Raw genomic sequence first — 23,575 nt, 5'->3', positions numbered from 1 at the left:
TATGGCACATGGTCAGCACTATATAAGCGTTAGCTATAAAATAAAGATAATTACAGTGTATTACCAAGGTCAACATACAAACACTTCTAGGAAGGTAAAGATTACAGCATTTAAGGAGGCTGTGCTCATCTGTAACCTTTCTCACCAAGAACAAAGTTTTGGCAGAACAGCCAGGCCCATTTTAGACCAAAGAGATCATCAGGGCTAAGGCAGGGAAAGAGCAAGAAAACAACAAACCCAACTCTCTCCTGTTTACTTTGGAAGACTAAAAAGTTACAAAACCAGGCTTTAATCAATTTTGGTTAACATGGTCAATTTAGATTAATTATAATATAAATTTCATTTTCAGTTTAAAATAAGTCATGATTTGTAAATCCTTTATTCTCTATAAATAAGACTACCAATTTTTCTCCATTTAATGTTCATTGACTTCTTAGAATTAACACACACTCTCCTTTGTCATGAAAATATTTTTTTAACAACTGGAACACTGGAAAGGATGCAATCTTAAAATAATACTCAAAATTATATAAGGAAAAATTAATTTACAAGACAATGTATAAGCAGATTGTTATTTACACAGATTTACTGGTAATTTTATCTCTTTCTTGCCTGTAAGTTTTGGAAAGCGTTTCTCTAAAAAACATTTTCAAATTATAACCCATTGAGAAGGTATTTTTTAAAACATTTATTAATCAAACAGCAACTGCAGTTATAACAGTACAATCTGACTTGATACTAGCTTCCAGTTAATAATGGAAATTGGAGAGATTGAACCAAAGGGAGATGTTAGTAAATGTTCTCAAGATGTTTCTGAACATCTTGAGATGTTCAGATGTTTTAATGTTTTTATGACATTAAAAAATAGATGGGGGAAACCTGTTTCAAAAAAACACAGACAAATTCAATCGTTTCAATTATATTTAAGTTCTAAATTCCTTCTCAGAGGCATAATATGTTAGCACTGGAAATGACCCAGTCAACTCATTTATTTTCCCAGATTAAGAAACTAAAGTCCAGGGAATGTAAGCAATTTGACAAAGGCTGCACATGCAGCCATTGACAACTCAAGTCTTTCTGATTACACTAATGGTTCTCCATCTTTTCCGACGAACTCACAGTAGAGAGCTACACTCCTTCCTACTGAGAATCATACTAAGCAGTCTAGTGAATAATGACATCATCACTATCTTACCCTTACTAATGCTTCACACTTTTCTAAGTGCTTTCACATTCATTGTCAAGTGAGATTACCTTTCAATTTGAATCTTTCAATTTGTCCCCACTTGTCACCCAAACAGATCCTGTCTCTTTCCTCTCCATTCCCTATTTTCACCCCCAATAGCTTCTCCACAACGGAGTAAACTTGATATCTTCTCTCTCTACATTTAAGACTAAGAGAATTCTTTAGCTATAGTCCTTTATTTTTTAATCCCATAAAAAAACTTCAGAAACATATTGAGAACATTTACTAATATCTCTCTTTGGTAGAATCTCTTCAATTTTGGTGGGGAGGACTAATGAAGTAGGCTTTTTTTAAAAAAAGAAAAAAAACTAGAAGGAGAAGCCAGGAGCAGATCTCAGAAACTTAAATAGTCGAGGAATTAAGACTTCATTCTTTGAGTAACAGGGCAGTGAGGGAGGAGGCATATGATTAGGACACAAGAAATGGAAATTGAAAAGGTGGCTTAACCTCAATCAAGGTAACTGGCAGAAAACCTGTAACAGTGACAAACAGGAAGTAAAGAGAACTGGTTTGGGGATGCGGTTGGTGAGTCAGGTTAAAGATTTTTTGAATTTGAGAAAATAGTACGACATCCAAGTCAAAAATGCCCAAATTAGCAGATGTCAAAAAAGAGCGTGTCTTTTGCATATATTGCTCTTATAGCACTTGTCTCACTGCATTTTCATATTTACACTAATAACTATAATTCAGTGTTAGATAACACTAAGTTATGGTTACCAATGTAATTAAATATTAAGTTACCTATGCAATTGAATATCTGGAAGAAAAAGATGTTTTATTGTGATAATTTTAAAATACGTCATTGAATTTTTTTTTCCCCATGTGGAAGACTGGTCCTGAGCTAACATCTGTTGCCAATCTTCCTCTTTTTGCTTGAGGAAGATTCACCCTGAGCTAACGCTTGTGCCAATCTTCCTCTATTTTATATGTGGGCTGCCACCACAGCACGGCTTGATGAGTGGGGTAGGTCCACACCTGGGATCTGAACCCATGAACCCTGGGCTGCCAAAGCAGAGTGTGCGAACTTAACCACTATCCGGGCTGACCCCTCTCCAAGAATTTTTTGACACCTCTCCCTTCAAAAGGTAGAGTCTAATGCCCCTCCTGCTGAATGTGGGCCAGACTTAATGATTTGTTTCTGATAAAAAGAATGTGATAGAATTAGATGCTACGTGGCTTTTGAGGGATTCTTTTTAGACAGCTTCTGCACCTCCCCTTCCACTATCCTTTCCTCTTCCTCTCCCCCTCCCCCTCCCTCCCTCCTGAATGCTTGCTCTGGGGGAAGCCAACCACCATGTCTTGAGGACACTCAAGCAACCTGTGGAAGCACCCACCCCCACCCCACATGTGAAAGAAATGAGGTCTCCTACCAACAACCAGGACCAACTTGGCAGGCATGTGACTGAGCCATCTTAAAAGTAGATCCTCCAGCCCCTGTCAGTCTTCAGATGACTACAGTTTGTTATTCAGCAATCCTCTTCACAGCAACCTCATGAGAGACCCCTAGCCAGAACAGCCTAGCTAAGCTGCACCCAAATTTCAGACCCACAGAAACTAGGAGATAATAAATGTTTTGGTCACTACATTTTGGGGTAATCTGTTACACAGCAATAAATAACTGATAAATTTCTTCACCATTATAGCTCCAGCACCTAGTACAGTACTGATGACATAGTTGCCAATGAATGAATTAATGAGATATTTGAAATAATACCTAGCACCCAAGCTATTAAAACTGTGTTTATTTTCCTGAGCTATTCTTGTGATCTATCCAAATCATAGTAAATTTTGAGAAACTAATAAATGTCATGTGTCTAACAGGAATAACTGTCTTCAAATGATAAAAACTCAACTCTTTTTTTTTTTTTAATTACAAGGCATGGTAAAAAATTTTATAATGATTGTCAATGATAGCAAAACCATTTTCATTACCTTAACATTTATTAGTGTAAAAACAATATCCTGTGTAAAGTCATCTTCTAATTTTATTGTTAATTGAACACAATATAGCACACAATGGATTCTTCACACCAAGGGATGATCATAGTAACATGAATAAACCACAGGTAATGGGAAAGTAATGGGAGAATTGACATCTGTCATCCTGAATAAAGAAAAACTGGAAAGCAGGCTCACAAAGGAAGGAAACTAATATCTGAATGCCTGGCAATGCTCTAGGTACTATTCATATTTCATCTCATTTAATCCCAACAACAATTCTAAAACAAAGGTATTATTACCATTTTCCAGTTTGCCCTTCTTAAGTAGACAGAGCTAAAAGGTAATGGAGCTAGAATCTAAAGCCAGGTTCCAATTCCAGGTTCTGATTCCAACACAGGTGGACATTCCACTATTCAACCCAAGGCTACTTGTTAAAATATTCTGGGGAGTTTGTAAAACCTCCAGGCTAACGTTCTTGAAATTCACTTCCTAAGAAGGGGCCACTTGATTCGTAGGTCAGGAGAAATGTACACACACGCAAAATCAAGCATATTCAAAATCAAACTAATTTTGTGCTTCTATAAATCTTTTCCAATTGTGAATTACTGCTTAAGTTGTAGAGCATTAAGAAGTCCACTTCTGTTTAATTTACCTAATGAGAACTACCTAATTCATTAAGTAAATAAGAATGTGCTTAAATAATTCATAACTTAATTTTAAAATCCTATAACCTTTTAACAAAAACAACACATGACAATTCATAAGTGACACTATTGAACAATATGATTATTTTATGGGATCGCAGAATAAAAAAATATGATTGCTAAAACAATTTTTTAAACTATTGTGTTGACTTTAATATTTGCGTGCTAAACTTGCCTTCTCGTTTGAAATAAGAAATAGATGTTTTCATTTAAATAGGCAAATCTTTAAAGTAAAGATGGAAACAGAACAAACACATTGACATTTGCTCTCTTTAAAGCCCTATTAAAATGACAGAGTAAAACTTGTTTAAAAAAAAATAAAACATAAATACATCAGTGTGGAGGTAAGGGGAGAAGAGGTAAAAGCCCTGAAAGCTGGAAAGCATATAAAGAAGTAATAATGATGGAGCAGATTTGAGAAACCTGGCCCATAATTAAATACACACAAGTGACCAAGGATTACTGGACATGAAAGACAGAGTCAAAAAAGAGCAATCTAGAGAAAGATTATTCACAGGAAAAACTTAACTATTATTAATATACTCAGAGAACACTTTCACAACCATAAAACTATAACTATACTATTAAAAAAATTCACAGAATTGGAAGAGGGTACAGAAAGTTATGTCTGTCTTACAGGCCAAATTTTAATCAAATATGGGCACACTTCTACCCAAAATAGCTCCAAATTAGTGTACTCCCTTTAAATTTCCCTGAATTATAAAGAATATGGTATACCAAATGTCAGTTTCTGTGCTGCCTTTCTTGCATTATAAAGCCTGTAATGTCTTTATTAAACAAAAGAACTCCTATGAACATATAGAAGAAATGTGTCAATTTTCCTCAGTTAGGTCAATCAGTTAAGATTTGCTTCATTTCCTTGCTGAATTAACGTTTAATAATATAATCTGGTTTAAAAAATATCTACAAATGAGTACACAGGTCTATCTGGATTGGTAGGAAAATAGTCAAATAAAACTCTTCCACATTATACGCTTATCAGTTGAGCCAGGTTCTGAAATCAGTGTCCATGGTTCAATGGTGGTTCTCGCTCTATAGGTATCCACTGGTTCATCTGTTTGTCATTCTAGGCAGAATGACGGTACTATAAGAAAGCCAACTAGGAGTAGTGGAGAAAATGTGTACATGTCTGGCCATAAATCATAAATCAGCGCCACTAAGCAACAGCGACATTTGCAGTGTAAAAGAAATGACTGTAACTAGACAACCTATATACCTCTTTGATTTGTTTTGATTGGAATTTTATTGATATCTATAATCTGAACCAGAACATTTTTATCTTTGATAGATACAGTTATTTAGCATTCAGACATATACCACTCATTTCTGAAAATACAATGAATACATGTCCTGGGAGATGGGGATGCATACTGAACTGAATAATATTGCTGTTTAGATCCAGTCCACAACCAAAATATTGTTAGTGGGTTTAAGTAAAGGACTGTGTTTTTTTCCATGGAGATCTACTTCACTTCTTGGATATACATCCTAGAATTATAGCAATATTAACTGTTAAGGGAAATGAGGCATTCCCTTAACAGTTCAAACGACACGCTCAGGATAACAGAATAAACAGATTTGGGCACACAAAGCAGTTGGTTCTCCATCATTATTATAAAATAAAAAGATACTTCAAAACTTAGTTTATTTTAACTACTTCAGTGGCCAGGTAGGTTTCTAATATAAGTTTTCCTAAACACTTTGTTTTCAGTCTCTTCCTTTTTTATCTACCATTAATTTCTGAAGGTTCATCCAAGAATCATTAATATGATAATCACTTGCAGAAAATAATAAAAAATAAAAAAACCCACAACAAAGGCCTAGCATTAGCAAACGAACAAAGGTTTCATAGTAATGTTCTTAGAGAATACCAAAGTAAACAAATGGGTAAGATAAAAGAATGGTTATGATTTTATACTGTCAAAAAAAAGGGAACATGAAATATTTTCTTCTATAAGGGTTATAAATGCAGTTCTCAAAGTGTGGCACACAGACTTCTGAGCATTCCAGAGACGCTTTCAGAGAATCAATGAAGTCAAAACTATTTTCATAATAATACTAAGACCTCATTTGCCTTTTTTACTGCGTTGACATTTGTACTGACAATGCAAACACAATAGCAGGTAAAACTGCGGGTGCCTTATCTCGAATGAATGCAATGGCACCAAAGTGTACTACCTGCAGTTAAAAAAGAAAAAAAAAGTCAGCTTCACTTATTCTTCATAAAACAGTAAAAATTATTAGGAGTACTAAATATTGACCCCTGAGCATGCATAAAGCATTTCTACTGCATACTTAAATATGATGGCTGTGTTGAAGCACAGCACTTATGTATCTGCTAGAGTTGCAAGCTAAATTAGCTGCTTTTTTTCATGAAATGTCATTTTTCTTCAAAAGAATGACTGACAGATAAACTATGCTTATTCAAACTTGGGTATACAGCAGGTATTTTCTAAAAATAACGACTGAATGAGGCTGTCATATAAAGAAAAACAGCTGAAAGTATTTGTTGCCAACGATAAAATTTGACCTTTCAAGCAAAAATCAGAATTTTGGAAAACTTCTATCTGCCACCAATACTAAAAGATTTTTCTGATGAGATTGGTAGAGATATTAAAGAATTGATATTTTTTGATATTGCATAATGAAATATATCAACATTCGGAAGGTTTATGTAACTCAGAGATGTTACCAAATGACCAACACTTGATGTGACATAATCATGCATGGATAAAAGATTCAAAGTGTAAGAAATAAAAATAGAAAATGTACATGTGCATGCACACACCCCCCCCCAACAAATAAGTGAATGAATGCATGCATGCATGCAAAATATATGACAGACCAGGGGATTTTAATGTAACAAAGCATGAAAAGTTCACTGATATGGTTTCAGATTCCACACTGCAACTAACTTATTAAAAATTACTCTTGTCAACTTTTGCTATATGATCAAAGAAAAATATCCACAATTATCTGAAAAAGCTATTAAAACATTCTTCCTAAGTGAAACTCTCACTATTTGCAGATGACATGATTTTATATATAGAAAACCCTAAAGAATCCGTTGGAAAACTATTAGAAATGATCAACAACTACAGCAAAGTTGCAGGGTACAAAATTAATCTACAAAAATCAGTTGCATTTCTGTATGCTAATAATGAACCAACAGAAAGAGAGCTCAAAAAGATAATACCATTTACAATTGCATCAAAAAGAATAAAATACCTAGGAATAAATCTTACCAAGGAGGTGAATGACCTATACAATGAGAACTACAAGACATTACTGAAAGAAATCGATGATGACATAAAGAAATGGAAAGATATCCCATGCACGTGGATTGGAAGAATAAACATAGTTAAAATGTCTATATTACCTAAAGCAATCTACAGATTCAATGCAATCCCAATCAGAATCCCAATGACATTCTTCACGGAAATAAAACATTCTTCCTTTTTGCAACTACATATATATGTGAGGATTTTCTTTACATACTTGAAGTAAAACAATACACCACAAGAGACTACAGAAGCGTAATTCAGCTGTGGTCTAGTAAGTCAGACATTAAAGGGATCTGCAAAAATGTAAAACAATGTCACTCTTCAAGGATTTCTCAGAATATATTCACACAAATATATATTTTTCATAAAATTTATGTTAAGAATGGGTTTACTGTTGTTGTTTTAAACAAATTAATATGCGTATCTTCAATTTGTTTTAATTTCCAATACAGCAAATATTGATAGATATAATCCAATAATTTTTAAGAGTGTAAAAGCCTGAAATGAAAAAGCTTGAGAACTGCTGATTTAATTATGCGGCATAAAATAGTGGATTTTGACTGTCAAGAATTAAAAGGTCACTATGGTTTTTTTTTTTTTTTTGCTTTTTTTTTGTTTTTTGGTGAGGAAGATTCACTCTGAGCTAATAACATCTGTTGCCAACCTTCCTCGTTTTTTTTTTTTTTTTTTTTTGTGAGGAAGATCAGCCCTGAGCTAACATCTGGCAATCCTCCTCTTTTTGCTGAGGAAGACTGGCCCTGGGCTAACATCCATGCCCATCTTCCTCCACTTGATATGGGACGCCACCACAGCATGGCTCGACAAGCGGTGTGTCGGTGCGCACCTGGGATCCGAACCAACAAACCCCGGGCCGCCGCAGCGGAGCGCGTGCACTTAACCGCTTGCGCCACCAGGCCGGCCCCTAACCTTCCTCGTTTTTTGCTTGAGGAACCATTAGCCCTGAGCTAACATCTGTGCCACTCTTCCTCTGTTTTGTATGTGGGTCACCACCTCAGCATGGCTGATGAGTGGTGTAGGTCCATGCCTGGGATGTGACCCTGCGAACCTGGGCCACCAAAGCAGAGTGCACTGAACTTAACGGGGCCAGCCCCGTCTCTATGTTTATTAAGATTGATTCCAGTATCTTTATCTGAAAATATTTATCCTTTTTCCTACAATTTCATCATACTTACATCTGTGACCTACCCAAGGTCAAAACTGACCCGCCACGGTCAGTTTTATTCTTCTACAAAGTAAACAGTGAAATCAAATATATACTACACTGAACATAAATGCCAATTCTTCCATGGAGGATAGTAGTAGTAGTAAAAACCGTTGAACAGTAGAAATGAAATTATCCAATAGTCTAGGAATGAAGAAGACCCCTTTAGAGTACGTACGCTAAGCCCAAGTGCACTGGCTAAAATCCAGCTCAAATAATCACATTCCACAGAGGGAATTCAGGTAAAACTAAAAACATAATTACATTGGTTGGGATCTGGCCAGGGCAACAAGGTTAACAGTCTAATTCCTATGAAAAGAGCCATGGGAATCTTAATGGCCAAGAGTGGTTAGAATCTAATTATACCTAAACAGACATGAGTAGACTCAGCTACTCAGTTCTACTTCTAGCTCTTATAATAACCTGTCGTGACCCTGGTTCAGTAACTTTACCTCTGTTTCATTCCAAGTATCCAGAGTAGGAGAAAAACAATAATTCTGCAGATTTAAAGTGCTGTTCCAATTTAAATCACGTTCCCACATTATTTAAAGTTATGTTCCAACGACTAGTTACACTAGTCATTAGCAAGGCATCACGCCACATTCATGTAGAACATGTGTCTACTATATAGATTATACTTAAAAGCTTCCTTATTACCTAAAAGCACTGTTTCTCAATTGAAAAGAAACATTATTGTATGACTTCTAAAGTTGAATTAAATATGGAAATTTATACCTGATAATAAAAAATATATTACACTTCCTTCTTTATCTGATGATGCTTCTAAATAAAAGTTAGTTTTGTTTATCTTAATGTGTGTATGTGTTTTTAAACGTGTTGGTTATAAAACCAACACAAAAAGAGAAAAATTTGCTAGGGCAGTTGTTAGTGATACTCTAGAATGGGTTGGCAAACTAGGGCACACGAGCCAAATCAGGCTTGCAGCCTGTTTCTGGTCAAGTTTTATTGGAATACAGCCACACTCATTAGTTTCAGTCTTGTCTATGGCTGCTTTCACACTACCCCAGCTGAGCTATAGAGGAAGTTAGGTAAGAAGTCTGGTTTGGGCTCTATTATTAACTAATATGATCAAAGACAAGTGACAAATTTTCTATCATTTATAAAATGCAGAGATGACTAGCTGTTCTCTAAGATAGTGTCCAGCTCTAAAAGTATCTTAAGATTTTAAGTGATAACCAATGCAGCCCTCATTTGGTGTAATAGAAATTCAAAGAAAGAAGTCAGTATGAGCTAGGGTCACTAGAAAAGATTCCTAGAAGGCATGAAACTGAGCTGTTAAGGATGTGTGAGGAGTAAAAAGACAAAGATATTTCAGTAGTGGAGAAATAGCAAGAAATAAAAACAGGAGATATAATTGGCAATAAAGCATCTTCCTAACTTGGAGTAATAACTACTTCATAGTGGGAAATATGGTTGGATAGGGTAAGAGCAAGATCATAGGTCTTTGGAAATCTAAAAGAGAAACATTTTTAGCAAGTTCCTAATCAGAACGACTGGGGTTTTCAAACAGAGAAGTAGTGTGGTCAGAGTTATGTTTACAGTTTATAGCAGTGTGGAAATGGCTGAAAGGGACACCATGGACTGGGACACAGAGAGACTAGAGTCATGGAGATAAGCTAGAGAGCAAATCTGGCTGCCAGATCTCAGGAAGTCCTGGACCAGAGGCCTAGAGGATGGACAGACATGAGCCAGCAATTTCACAAGTCTGAATTATCGGAAAATGATTAAAGACAAAGAAACTAGATTGAGAAGAAAGATGAGTTCAATCTGAGACATGCTAATTTTAAGCTGGTGAAGGAAAAAAACACTAAAGTAATGAACTGTTTCAGAAGTGGTCAGAAACATAACATGAGAACTAGTGAGACAGGCCAGACAAGAAATAGAGATTTAGAACAACAGAATCATAAATTTTAGAACTGGAAAGGCCCTTGAGCAGAGTTGGCCCTATCACTTTTAGGAAGATAAGTACTTGCCTTCAATTCAAAGATGAGCCAACTGACAGCCAAAGAATTATGACTCCCAAGTCATCAGCTAAAACTTTCCTGAAAAGGAAACAGAATTTAGTTCTCTACCTTCTATTTAGAAATGTTTGAAGCTATGAGAACATATGAGCTCTCCAAGATTCAGAGCAGACGTCACAAATTAGAGGTCCATAGTCATGTTTGTTGGACTGCAGTTTTTGGGGGAAAAAAAAGAATCAGCTTCCAACACTTATGGCAGGAAGAGTGGCTTGGGGGACATTTACTCCCATCATCTCTATCAAGCTTTCCTCCATGGTACCCCCAAACTATATATATTCAAAATACAAAATGTGCACTTGCTGTGAAAATACAGCTTTAAGGAAATCCCTAGGACCACTCCTTATTGTAGTACGAGTGGTACATGTTATAATGTAGGCTATACATCCAAAGCCTGTGCAGTGTACAAACTACATAAACCCCTTTCCAACCAGAGTATTGTGCCAACTCCCTCTCATATGTGTATTCCCAAACTTCGATTAATTGCCAACACTCAAAATCTGGAATATTTCACATAAAAATTTAGACTTCCCACACTTCTCAATTAATTAGATCTGATTACAGTAAACCTTTTTTCTCCCACGTGAAAGTAAGCTAGAGCCAAACAGTGGTGTTCCCTTTGGACAGGGATCTGCTTTCTTATTACAGTCAGGTATCACTTAACAACAGGCATACGTTCTGAGAAATGTGTCATTAGGTGATTTTGTCATTGTGCAAACATCATAGAGTGTACTTAAACAAACCTAGATGGCACAGCCTACTACACATCTAGGCTTTATAGTACTAATCTTATAGGACCACCATTGTATATGCGGTCCATTATTGACCAAAACGTCCTTATGCAATACATAACTGTAGTTATGTCCCTACTTGGCCCATTCATCCCTTCACCTCACTTCGGGAATTTATAATCCTAAAACAGAAGCAGAGGATTCAGGCCTCAGATTTAGAAAATACTTGGAGGCATGAAAAGAAACCAGCAAAGGGAGCAAGAAAGAAGTATCAGAGAAAAGCACAGCACTGCAGAAATCAAGGGAGGAGATGATTTCAGTGAGCAAAGGTGGACACCAGAATTTAGCAAGGAGGAGGTTATTGACGGACGACCTCTGACAGCAGATTCAGCCGATCTGTATAATCCATTCCACAGTGGATGAATTTGAAAAAGGCTAGAGAAAACGGCAAAAACAACCAAAGAGAGATGGATATTATATGTAAATAGGTTTAAGATGATTTTTTTTTTAACTGCAGATATTTACATATATTTAAACAGAAAACAGTAAGAGGAGGAAGCTGGGAGAAGTGGTTTTAGACTTAGTCTCAGACACACAGAAACAATCAAGTTTCTGTATTCAGCAGTGATTGGCTTTAGAGAAGAATTTTTTAGACAAAGACAATAATTACCTGCCTCATTATATTTTTGGTTATAACAAAATTGAATAGAATATCTTTAGAGCAAATAATGATGAAATAAAAAGCTACAACAAATCGCCTAAATTCTGAACTTAACACATGGATGACAAAGAGAAATGGAAATCAGATAAGTCATTTCTCTATTATCTTTTCATTTTTGGTAGAATAATCTTAAGATGGTAATCAAGGAAGGTAGAAGATAACATCACACCAATTGGAAATCAAGATTTCTCATCAATAAACCTATGTCAAATAATCTACTCTTATAAAACTAGTTGGCCATACATACAAATTACATCACGAAAAAGCATATACTAAATAGCAGTGTTTTTCCTAGTTTAACCAGACACTGATTTATCATTACGGCTCAGTAAGAACTGCTTTATATCTATCTTTATGCTGTGAATAATTTAAGTTCTACCAAGGACATTTAGATTTTTTTTCTAGAAACATACAGTTGAAAACGTTTCCCTCAGAAATAAGATCACTGCATAACTATTCTGTGGAACTATTATTTTCTTAGCATTTTTATTCAATGCCCTAATAAATTATTCAAGGTAAACAAAACATGTTTCTACTTTATAGATTATACTTAAGCATCTTCACTGCCTAAGAACTATGTTTCTTAATTCAAAAGTATGATTGCTAAACTTGAATAAAAAAAGAAAATTTATACTAGAGAATAAGAAAAATAAAAGAAAGTACATTTCCTACTTAACTTCTTAATAAAAGGAAAAACAGACTGTTCTAAAGTCAAAATAAAGGGAGAGGGCCGGCCCCGTGGCTCAGCAGTTAAGTGCGCGCGCTCCGCTGCTGGCGGGCTGGGTTCAGATCCCAGGCGTCGCACCAACGGACGAACCGCTTCTCTGGCCATGCTGAGGCCGCGTCCCACATACAGCAACTAGAAGGATGTGCAGCTATTACATACAACTATCTACTGGGGCTTTGGGGGAAAAATAAATAAATAAATAACATCAAAATAAAGGGAGAGAAGACTGCCATGACAGTTGTTAGTCTTACTCTAAAGCTCATTCGATCTTTTTCTAATAAACGATGGGAAAAATATAGTCAATTAATTTCTCACACTTCAGTGAATTCACCCTTAAAGTTTCTCTGTAACACATCTGGAACCACTGTTTGCTCTCATTTTTTTTTTTTAAAGTCTATGTTATTTCATAAAATGATGAGGTTTGACTACACATTCAAGACACTATGTTAGGCACTGCAGATACAGCGTTAGACAAAATGAACAAGATCCCTGCCCTTTCATGTGCATGACTACACATAATCCATCCTTAGTGACTAAAACAGGTCCAAGCTGAAGTTCACTACGAAATGATCTTTCCTATATATTATGTATTAAACATAACACAGGGTAAGGTTTTAAACAGAAGAATCATCTGGAAAGCTCATCAAACACAGAGAGACTGAAACAGAATTGGGGTGGGGGTGTGAATTTTTATTTAGTTTAATCTGTTGCTTTCCACGCAACAAGTGAAATTAGGATGAGGACAATAAAGCAGCTGAGTGCTTTTTATGTTACTGGCACTGTGCCAAATGTTTAATAATCACAACTACCACATGAGAGATGTGCTATTATCCTGATTTTAAATATGAATAAAAAGAGGCACAAATAAGTTACACAGCTTTGTCAAGGTTATGTAACAGCTACACAGCCATTAAGCAGCAGAGCAGGAACAGTCTACTTCAAGCTCCTAACCACCATGCTGCTCTAACTAGCAAGAGGTTATTCGGAGGGCCTGGATTGCTCCCAGGAGGAGGTGAATTTTCATGAAGTATTGCAACAAATACAATTGTTGGTAACTATTTATGAGGCACCCAGGAGACAGGTGAGAGAGTCTCTGGTAAGAGAAGTAAAAGAATACTATCATTTTATCTACTTCCAAATTCTACCAGGCTCGGCCTTGGTACTCCTCTTCTTTGTTAAAGACCAGGAAGAGAAGTTGTTTCTTCCTTTGAAAAAAGAAGGCCAGGAACAAAGCAGCATGGGTATGCATGCCTGCACACAAGCACACATGCAAAAATATTTCTCTAATATAGTACCAACATTGTTTCACAAAGAAGACACTTCAACACCAAAAATAATAATTAATAACAACCAGTCCCTTCAACAGAATAAGTTTATAAATATGAAAACCTCATTACATTCCCTTATTTTTCTCATTTTGCCCAATACCACAAATCTGGGAACCACTCCCCTGGACTGCTAACCTATGGATATGGCTATTTTCTAAGTTAACATGGTCAACAGTATGTTGCTTGTATATGTTCTCTGTATTTTAGTTAATCTACTGAGCATACAGCAATATTATTTTTTTTAAAGCAAGCATATTAAAATTGCGGAGAGGGCTGGCCCCGTGGCTTAGCGGTTAAGTGCGTGCGCTCCGCTACCGGCGGCCGGGGGTTCGGATCCCGGGCGCGCACCGACGCACCACTTCTCCGGCCATGCTGAGGCCGCGTCCCACATATAGCAACTAGAAGGCTGTGCAACTATGACATACAACTATCTACTGGGGCTTTGGGGGAAAAAAAAAGGAGGAGGATTGGCAATAGATGTGAGCTCAGGGCCAGTTTTCCTCAGCAGAAAGAGGAGGATTAGCATGGATGTTAGCTCGGGGCTGATCTTCCTCACAAAAAAAAAAAAAGAAAAAGAAAAAAAAATGCTGTAAAAACAAAAATTGTGGAGAAAAGTCCTATTACAACAACATATCAAGAGATAAGATTTCTTGCTTTGCTTACACACTTTTTGAGCAGTTGATTTTGTTACCATTATAATAATCATTTTAAATGTCTTTTCATACTATTCTATAATTTTGTACTCAGAGGTTAAACAAGGCAGAATCAACCAGTAATTTGTAAGTCTGTATACTGCACAAAGGCTCCTAGCCTAGGGAGTAAGTGAGGGTTCAAGTTCAAGTCCTACACGCACAGGGCCGCATCTACCTAGGGAAGGCATCTTTTTCCAACTCACCAAGGCCTCTCACCTGGCCAAGCTATGCATCTACCTCAAGGAGCATTAGCAACTAATCAGCAAAAGGTATTGTAGAGGCTAACAGCATCCCTAAGCAAACATTTTCTGAACCCAAGAAAATAATAAAATTTGAAGTGTTTTAAAGTCTGTGTAAATATATTGTCTATAATCATATTTTATCTGAGATTTTAAATTCTAAATCACAACTATAATAATCCTGTCCTTGGCTATTCAAAGAGCAGTCCCTTGACCTACACTGGAATTATCTGGGAACCTGTTAGAAATGCACTATCTCAGGCCCCATACCAGACCTACTAAAAACAAAGTCTGCATTTTTAACAAGATCTCCAGGTGATTCTTATCTACATTCAAGTCTGAGAAACAGTGATCTAGACTAGTAGAGAGAGCAAACTTTGGGCCCCATATGGCCAGGATAGCTTCAAGAAATGGCCCACAATCTAATTTAAGTGTTCCCTCATTTACTGTACTGACCTAACTAGATACAGCAGCTACTACCTTGTAGTTACCAATCTAACGGCTCAGCAGAGTAAATACGTATTTGGATTTTGTTGTGACAAAATCATTCTTATGTATATGTTCTAAAACCCACCTTTCATTGAGTGGTTTAATTACTCACTTAGAATGTCTTTTATATTCACCCTTTTGTGAACTCAAACTTTCCTTCAGAAATGTTTCAAATGAGTCCTCTTTAGTCAATTTTGAATACACACATACACACACACCATAAGAGAAATTATTTTAAACAGTCTATCAATCATCTTTATGCAAAAGTACAAGTGTATTTTAAGGAAAAATTTTATCACATTAAGGAAAATCACTTTTTCAGAACTATATATTCCTAAAATAGAAATTTAAAATAAAACAACTTATTACGATTTGATAATGAAAGGCTTTAACTGTAATGTCATTTGCACATGTCATTTCTTTACAGTTTCATAAGTTTAACTAAGTATTAAGAAATACTTGGACATTTTAAAACTAAATAGCAAGCATTTAAAGTACCATGGTATTCAGCTAATGTGTATATTTAAAACTATAAAGGAGAATCATAAAAATAATCAAAAAGATGTTCTAAACACAGGGTGTTGAAATACACCCTATTTTATCATTTATGGTAACATAGTATGGTATTTTAAAGCGATATTTTTAAGAGTTTTTCCTCCTGATTTGCTTTTGTTTGTGAATTCCTATTCACACATCACATGGAAAAATTATACCTGGAAGTGGCAATGTGTCAAACTGCTTTTTGCTCAGAAAAGTTTTCTTTTAACATTATACTAAGATATGTGTGCCAGGAATGTCAGCCAAAGTAAGAAACCTTCACTGTCTGAGGATGGTGCTGAGCTAGTATAATTGTTGGTTTTTTCCCTTTCCAACTTCACATTATAAAAGATTACAAGCATACGTTTGGACAGAAGAGTATACTCTTATATACCCCTTATCTTAGTTCCTTCAGGCTGCTATAACAAATACCACAAACTGGGTGGCTTATAAATGACAGAAATTTATTTCTCACAGTTCAGGAGGCTGGTAAGTCCAAGATCATACCTGGGGCCTTCTTGCTGTGTCCTCACATGTGGAAGGGGCTAGGGAGCTCTGTGGGGTCTCTTTTATAAAAGCATTAATCCCATTCATGAGGGCTCTACCCTCATAACCTGCACATCTCCCAAAGGCCCCACCTCCTAATATCTCACATCAGGCATTAGGATTCTAACATATGAAGGGGGGGGGGGGTGTGCACAAACATTCAAACCACAGCACCCCTCATTCACCTTTAACAATTATCAACTCATGATTCACTGTTTCCACTCTACTCCCATGTATTAACTCTCATTACCCCCACTCCAATTATTTTAAAGCAAATCCCAGATACAGATCGACATATTAATAAATAAAATTATGCCTTATCTTTAAAAGCAAATATTCCCCCTAATAAACATACCCAAAGTATTGTCCCGTCTCTTACACACACATACTCAAATGTATAATAATTCCTTAATAACATCACATACCAAGTCAGTTCAAAGATTCTTTACTGAACCATTGGAAAAGAAGAAAATCACCTTATACTATAAGCAAAATCTCTTGATAAACTGTCCAAATATTTTATGAGCAAAAATAAGGCCAAGAGATTATTTTTAAAATCCCATATAATTCATTAAAATTACATATTGTACCTTCTCTTTAATGCAAAAAAAATGGTCTGTTTCTTTGAATAATATAAATATTATGTAGTTCTTACCCAAATTCTAATTCCCTCAACATGGGAAAGTCTAGAATAGAAACATTATGGCTGGTGGCTATTTTAAAACACAGTAAACCAGATCAACCAATTTCTGACCAAATTTAGTATTTGGATTGTTTTTAAAAAATTCTCCCTATAGAGGATTAGAATTGGAGTAAAGTGTTGTTAATTCAGGCTCATACCTGAATTATAATCAACTAGTCACAAAATGGGTTTATCTCTAACACAGCTCTAAGTAGGAAAAGCCCTACATTGTACAGAGCCTCTCTTACATGTGTTCTTGAGGCTTCAAATTGCAGATACCTAAGGAAATGACTCTGAAGCTTCTAGTTTGCATCAGAATCACCAGGAGGGCCTGTTACAGCAGACTGCTGGCCCCACTCCCAGAGTTTCTGTCTCAGTGGATATGAGGTAGGGCCTGATCATATGCACTTCTAAAAAGCTCCCAGGTGACACTTAATGCTGCTGGTCTGGAGACCACACTCTGAGAACCACTGATCTGAGGTTTTCTAAATCTTGCAAATTTGCATGATTTGGCATTTGCTTTAAGTCCCACACAACATAGAGGAAAGAGCATGGGCTTTGGAATAAGATGGGGGTGGGTTCAATAACTCTCTCCCCTTGCCAGTTACAAATTTTTTGAGAGCAAGTGACCACTTTTCAAAGCCTGAGTTTCATCTGCAAAGTAACTAGTTCTACTTTTTCTAAAAAGAAAAAATTTTATTGGTTGTCTTGGGGACACTTTGGAACATCATCTATTAATCTGCATTCAAGGGCGCATGGAGGAGGGTAGCATTTATTAACTTCTCTTTGGATAACAGTTTTTATGACAAAAATCATCCTGTTCTAGCTGTCCTGAACAGTCTGAGATGTATCTCTGGAATCACTTGGCCTCTACCATTCAATCTGATAAAACACAAACCTCAGCCCTCTCCAAATTCTGCCTATTCTGATATACTTATGTCACTATCTTACAGCTCCAAATCTCATCCTGATCTGAGCCTTTTCTCTACAAATTAACATAGTTCATTACCAAATTAATTCACTGTTGCGTTTTTTCAATCAAGGCTTCTATAAATTATTATGTAATAAGTGTTTAGTATAACAAGCTGAACCCAGTTAATTTTATATTCTCTACTTCTGACAATATACTGACTGTACTTCTTTAACTTCACTTTAATTTTCAAATCATTTTTGTTGGCATATAAAAATAGAATGTTCATCCTGAAAGAGTTTGATAAAACTAAATTTCACACTGCAGAATACAAGGCTTGGGATAATGAAATACAGTATTACTGTAAAGCATACTAAGCAAATTTTATTTACAACTTGAACTCAAACTGGGGATATTACCTACTATAAAAGGCCCTATAAATTTATCGGCTATCGACATGACAATTTTATAGGTGTGTGCTTTGCTTATATTAAAATTATAATCTGGTGCGAGAACAGCAAAGAAAACTGTTCACAACAGAATAGAAGTTGATACATAATTACATTAGAAGGTAAGCCTGTGTGATTAGAGTAATGGTTACATTTAATCCGTTACAATGAACATTCATCCACTGCCAACTACACATGGATGACAGAAGGACCTGGATGGAAGCTCACAAAATGCAATGTAATAAAAAAATTCCCCAGAAGCTCCAACCAGCATACTATTTATTTCATTCACTGCAACCTAGTCATTTGTATAGGACAGCAGAAATTAAATACAGCATAGAGGAAAGGCCTGGGCTTTGGAATTAGATAGAGATGAGTTCAAGTCTCAGCTCTTTTTCCTTGCTAGTTATAAAGCTTTGAGAGCAAGTGACCAAATCCCGAAACCTGAGTTTCATCTGTGTTATTTAAATAATCCCCTTAATCTTTCACGACCACTTTGAAGACTGAATTAAAATTACATCCAAAGTATTTGTGGCACAAAGAAAGTATTCAATAAATGGCAGCTGATATTTTACTTCATTAATAAACAATAAACCTAGCTTTGAAAATCTGGCCTATATCTACTTCTTCAATAAAAATAACTCAAACTGTTTTGTATTCCATAGATTTATAAGGGATTTAATAGATTTCTAATGCTACTGCTTAATGGAATTTTCAGAAACAGAAAGTTCTATTCACAAGATTTTCTGGTTATTTATTCTTAACATTAAAAATAAATTTAGAAAATTTAAGAAAAATAGATGTGACTTCTTAAAGTATTTAGCTTTACTAATGTTGGACCACAAATGTATTTTTTTAATATCATGAAGGCATCTCATGATAAATATAAGGAGATAGACTTATAAGTATATAAGTAGACTTACCCTAAGTATGGATATATAGGTATACTTAAAATGTACATGGATGTAAGAAGATATACTTAAAATAAATATGAAATCTTCAAAAATTCTTCCTCTAGACAAAAATACAACTTTTTCATTATAAGTTTTAACTTTCATAATACAAGTATACGTGCTTTCTATACAATATATCCCCCATAAAAACTAATGTTTCTGAGTTAATGTACAACTAGTATATTTGGAAGATAAAATACATTTTTTCCATTTAAACTCTACTAACAGCCATCAGTAATCCCTGCCCACCCAAGAGCGATTAATTCCTCAAGCTCTAGGTTAGGCAAGCCATTTACCCAAGCCACAGCCAATTAAAATAGGACTCCACACCCCAGTCAAAGGCAACCTGTCGAAGGTTGAACAGAAGAAAAACTGAGGGTCTCAGTGATAGCTGGTATGAGAACTCTGCCATCTGGTCAACCCCAGAATGGATAGTGACTGACCGACCTGACCCTCCATGGGAATTCTGAATGTGACACGAGAGAAGGTAACATGAGTGGAAAAAAGCAGAATCAGTAAAAACAGAAAAGGAGAATAAGAAGCAGACACAGAGAAGTTGAGTCTCCAGTATCATTCCTTTACTAAACAAATATTTACTGAGCCCAAGGAGTATGTTACAGGTCAAACAGTGTTAGGACAATTATGGCAAGTGCCACTAAAAGAAGGCACCATTTCTAAGTGAGTAAGACATCTGGGTCATCAGGGCTGCTGTTGGGTCAAGAGGCTTCTCAAGTAAATGGCAACCTCGACACTTGTCAACTGCCAACTACAGATGGGAAGAAAAAAGTGTAAAATGTGAAACAAAGAAGGACCAAAGAGATACTGTACCCATGTCCAGTCCCATCCATAAGCCCTCAAATCTTCCCAGTTAAAAGTGGCACCAATGTGATCCTGATCCAAATTAGCTCTTCACTATAGGGGTTAGGGGGACTACGGTATATGCACAAAACTTATATTTCCCAAAGAATATTAGTACTATCAAAATTCTCACCATTAACAAATAACACTTAGGGGGTGCAATTCTGAATACCAGAAAGAGCTGAATCAGAGGGTTAATAAAAACACTTTCCAAAACTGTTTAAGGGACTTTTTTTTTTTTTTAAGATTTTATTTATTTATTTATTTTCCCCCCAAAGCCCCAGTAGATAGTTGCATGTCATAGCTGCACATCCTTCTAGTTGCTGCATGTGGGACGCGGCCACACCGTGGCCTGAGAAGCGGTGCGTCGCTGCACACCCGGGATCCGAACCCGGGCCGCCAGTGGCGGAGCGCGCGCACCCAACCGCTAAGCCACCGGGCCGGCCCAAAACTGTTTAAGGGACTTAATCACAAGGACGACCCTTGGCAAAATTTTAAAATAGGTTATTTATCTTTGGTACCCATGGCCTACCTTTGCTACAAGCCCCTTCCTATTCCGTTGTGTTCTCTCCTCTATCAAAGCTGCCTAAGAATTTGGTATCAGTGATTTGAATCTTAATGTGGTAATAAGCCAAACAAGTTTTCTCTCCCAGAATTATCTGCATGTATGGCCTTCTAATAGGTGAATGAAAAGCATTATCGACTATTAAGTGATTTTAAGCATCAGTGAATGAATGGTCATAGAAGTACTGAAGAGAGAAGGGTAAGCGTTTCCTGAAATCATACCTCAACTATTGGACGGAATCTGTCAATTTATTACCTGAAAATTAAAGAATGGTACAATTATTAAAAATGACAATTGTTTTTTTTTTTAATTGATGTTTTAATGGTTTTTAACATTGTGAAATTTTGGGTTGTGCATTTGTTTGTCCATCACCATATATATGACTCCCTTCACCCCTTGTGCCCACCCCCCAACCCCACTGCCCCTGGTAACCACAGTACAGTTTTCTCTGTCCATGTGTTGGTTTATATTCCACATATGAGTGAGATCATACAGTGTCTGTCTTTCTCTTTCTGGCTTAAAAAATGACAATTGTTTTAAACGCATGTTTATAAAAATAAATAAGTTAAATGGTGAGTTTATTCTACCAAAACTCTTACCTTTAAAAACTTACACAATGACTCCAGATCTGATCAATAAAGTGTATGTAAATTCTAATAACATTAAAAAGTGACAATTTAGTATACTGAATGATTTATCACGATTAAAAAAAAATCACAAAACGAACATGCAAACATCTGTTTAAATAAACTATCAGAGAGTCATAAATCATATCCAATATTGCTATGTCTGGTTCTATACTGCTAGGGCTTTGGCAATTTAGGTTTTAATAGTATATTTATGCAAAATTTACTGCTGAATTCTACTACAAATCAATTCTTTTTATTCTAAATTAGTTTCAGATTTCACAAATCAATATTGGTCACTTGATTACTGTTTATAATTTAGTGTAGTTCAACAATTGCTCAGTATCTTTTGAAAGTTATCTAGGAAGCATATATTTAATTCAATAAATGCTTCTGTGTACCTATAACATATCCTAGACATATTATACATTAAAATAAAGCTACAGTGACAGCTAAATAGACATGTTTATTAGAGGCTGCTGTTTACTGGCACTTAAAACTCCTCAAAATAACACCTCCTGGATCCATAATACTTTTACTCTCATTCTTATCCACAAGATTATAGTTAAAGTTAAGTTTGAGTAAGTTATCTAATTTAATATATTCAGGAACTTATCAAATCTTTAAAAATTATATTCTCTTACAATAAGGACCTGTTAGGGGCTACTGTACCTTAAAATGACATAAATTGCTCCTTTTTCCTAAATTAAGTATATTTAATTTTCTGGATTCAAACTAGTCATGACACTGTACTATTTAAGTTAGAAATCTTAAGCAACATGAGAAATTTAATATATATTATTTCTCATACATGCATATAACATGATTATGTGTTGAAATACAAGGCATCTAAGTCCACTTTAATGCATGTTTATTTGGAAAATTTTCTCTGAAATACAGTTATTCTTTTCCCAGAAGGTGAAAATTGCTCTGTATGATTTGCATACCTTTCCACTCACTTATCAGCTGTTTTGTTACCTTAATTCCAAATGATAACATCTGACTGGATAATATTTGAAAATTCACTTAAAGTTTTATTAGCTCAACAGCTTTAGAACACTGACTAAAAAGCTGGGTGTCACACCCAGCAGAACAGAAAATTCTGTACATACACTTTATGCAACACAATTTAGAAATTCAGACTGTTTTTGTCATGCCTATTGCTCAATAGTTGAAAATTAGTCCTTTAAACTTAATTAATGACTATTATCCTCAATAGAGATTCTCAGCACACCAAAACAGTGCTTTGAATGAGGCCAGTAAGTTTGCTGTTTTGGTCAAAATGTAGAGCCCTGAATGGGCTGCACATAGTAGGCAGTCATTGAACTCTTGTGGCTAGATCCAATTAAACTCTAAGGCTCAGGCTATAGATAATAGCAGAATCAGAATTAATCGCAACTCGATTTAAGACTTTTTCTTATTTATCATGTATTAACTTTTCATGATTATACTTTTATAAAGCAAGGAGGAAAATAATTACTTTTGCAATGACGAATTTCTTAGAGCAATATTTATGCTGATCTTAGAAAAAGCAAGCAGTGGTTTTGGTTCCAGTTCTTAGATGGGCTGGACAGTCTATGAGGTTCACACAATAAACAAAATATACGGATACAAGTGTGGACCTTTGAAGCCTGCAGGAAATCATAACTGCCCGAAACCCACACCATCAATTATCAAATGAAAATCTTATTATCAGCACGTCCAGCTTCTGATAGTAGCCAATCTCCGAAAATATAAAGTCAGCATGGATTTGAGAAGGCTACTGTCTGAATACAATTGTTTTACATGTTACTGTGAAATAATGAACACTTTTGATATATTTTTTTAGTTTTGTACTTAATACAGCTTATTAAAAAAACTAATTTTATTCCCACTCTGTATTATTCTTCTTCTAGTGTACAGCTGCCAACTATAGTTAAATCTGATTAGGCCCCCTGCTGAGTTAATCAATCTGATAATGTCAGACATTATTAAGAAAGCATACATGATATGGTCACAATGTCTGCTATCAAAAGCATGTACACCAAAGCCTTTGTTTTCCCAGAACACTGCAACTGCTTAAATT

The 23,575-nt window shown here is 35.7% G+C and overlaps 1 protein-coding gene across 4 annotated transcripts in view; it reads right to left on the bottom strand.

Moving 5' to 3' along the window:
* The window catches only part of UBE2E2 (ubiquitin conjugating enzyme E2 E2), a 348,219-nt gene that overhangs the window by 261,828 nt on the left and 62,816 nt on the right, over positions 1-23,575 (bottom strand). The window lies entirely within an intron of this gene.

This window comes from Ceratotherium simum, chromosome 5 (assembly GCF_057802395.1).
Source record: "Ceratotherium simum simum isolate JZ-2026a chromosome 5, ASM5780239v1, whole genome shotgun sequence".
Classification (NCBI taxonomy): Eukaryota; Metazoa; Chordata; class Mammalia; order Perissodactyla; family Rhinocerotidae; genus Ceratotherium; species Ceratotherium simum.
Note: the sequence above shows the minus strand (reverse complement) of the source record. Positions and strands in the feature narration are given on the sequence as shown.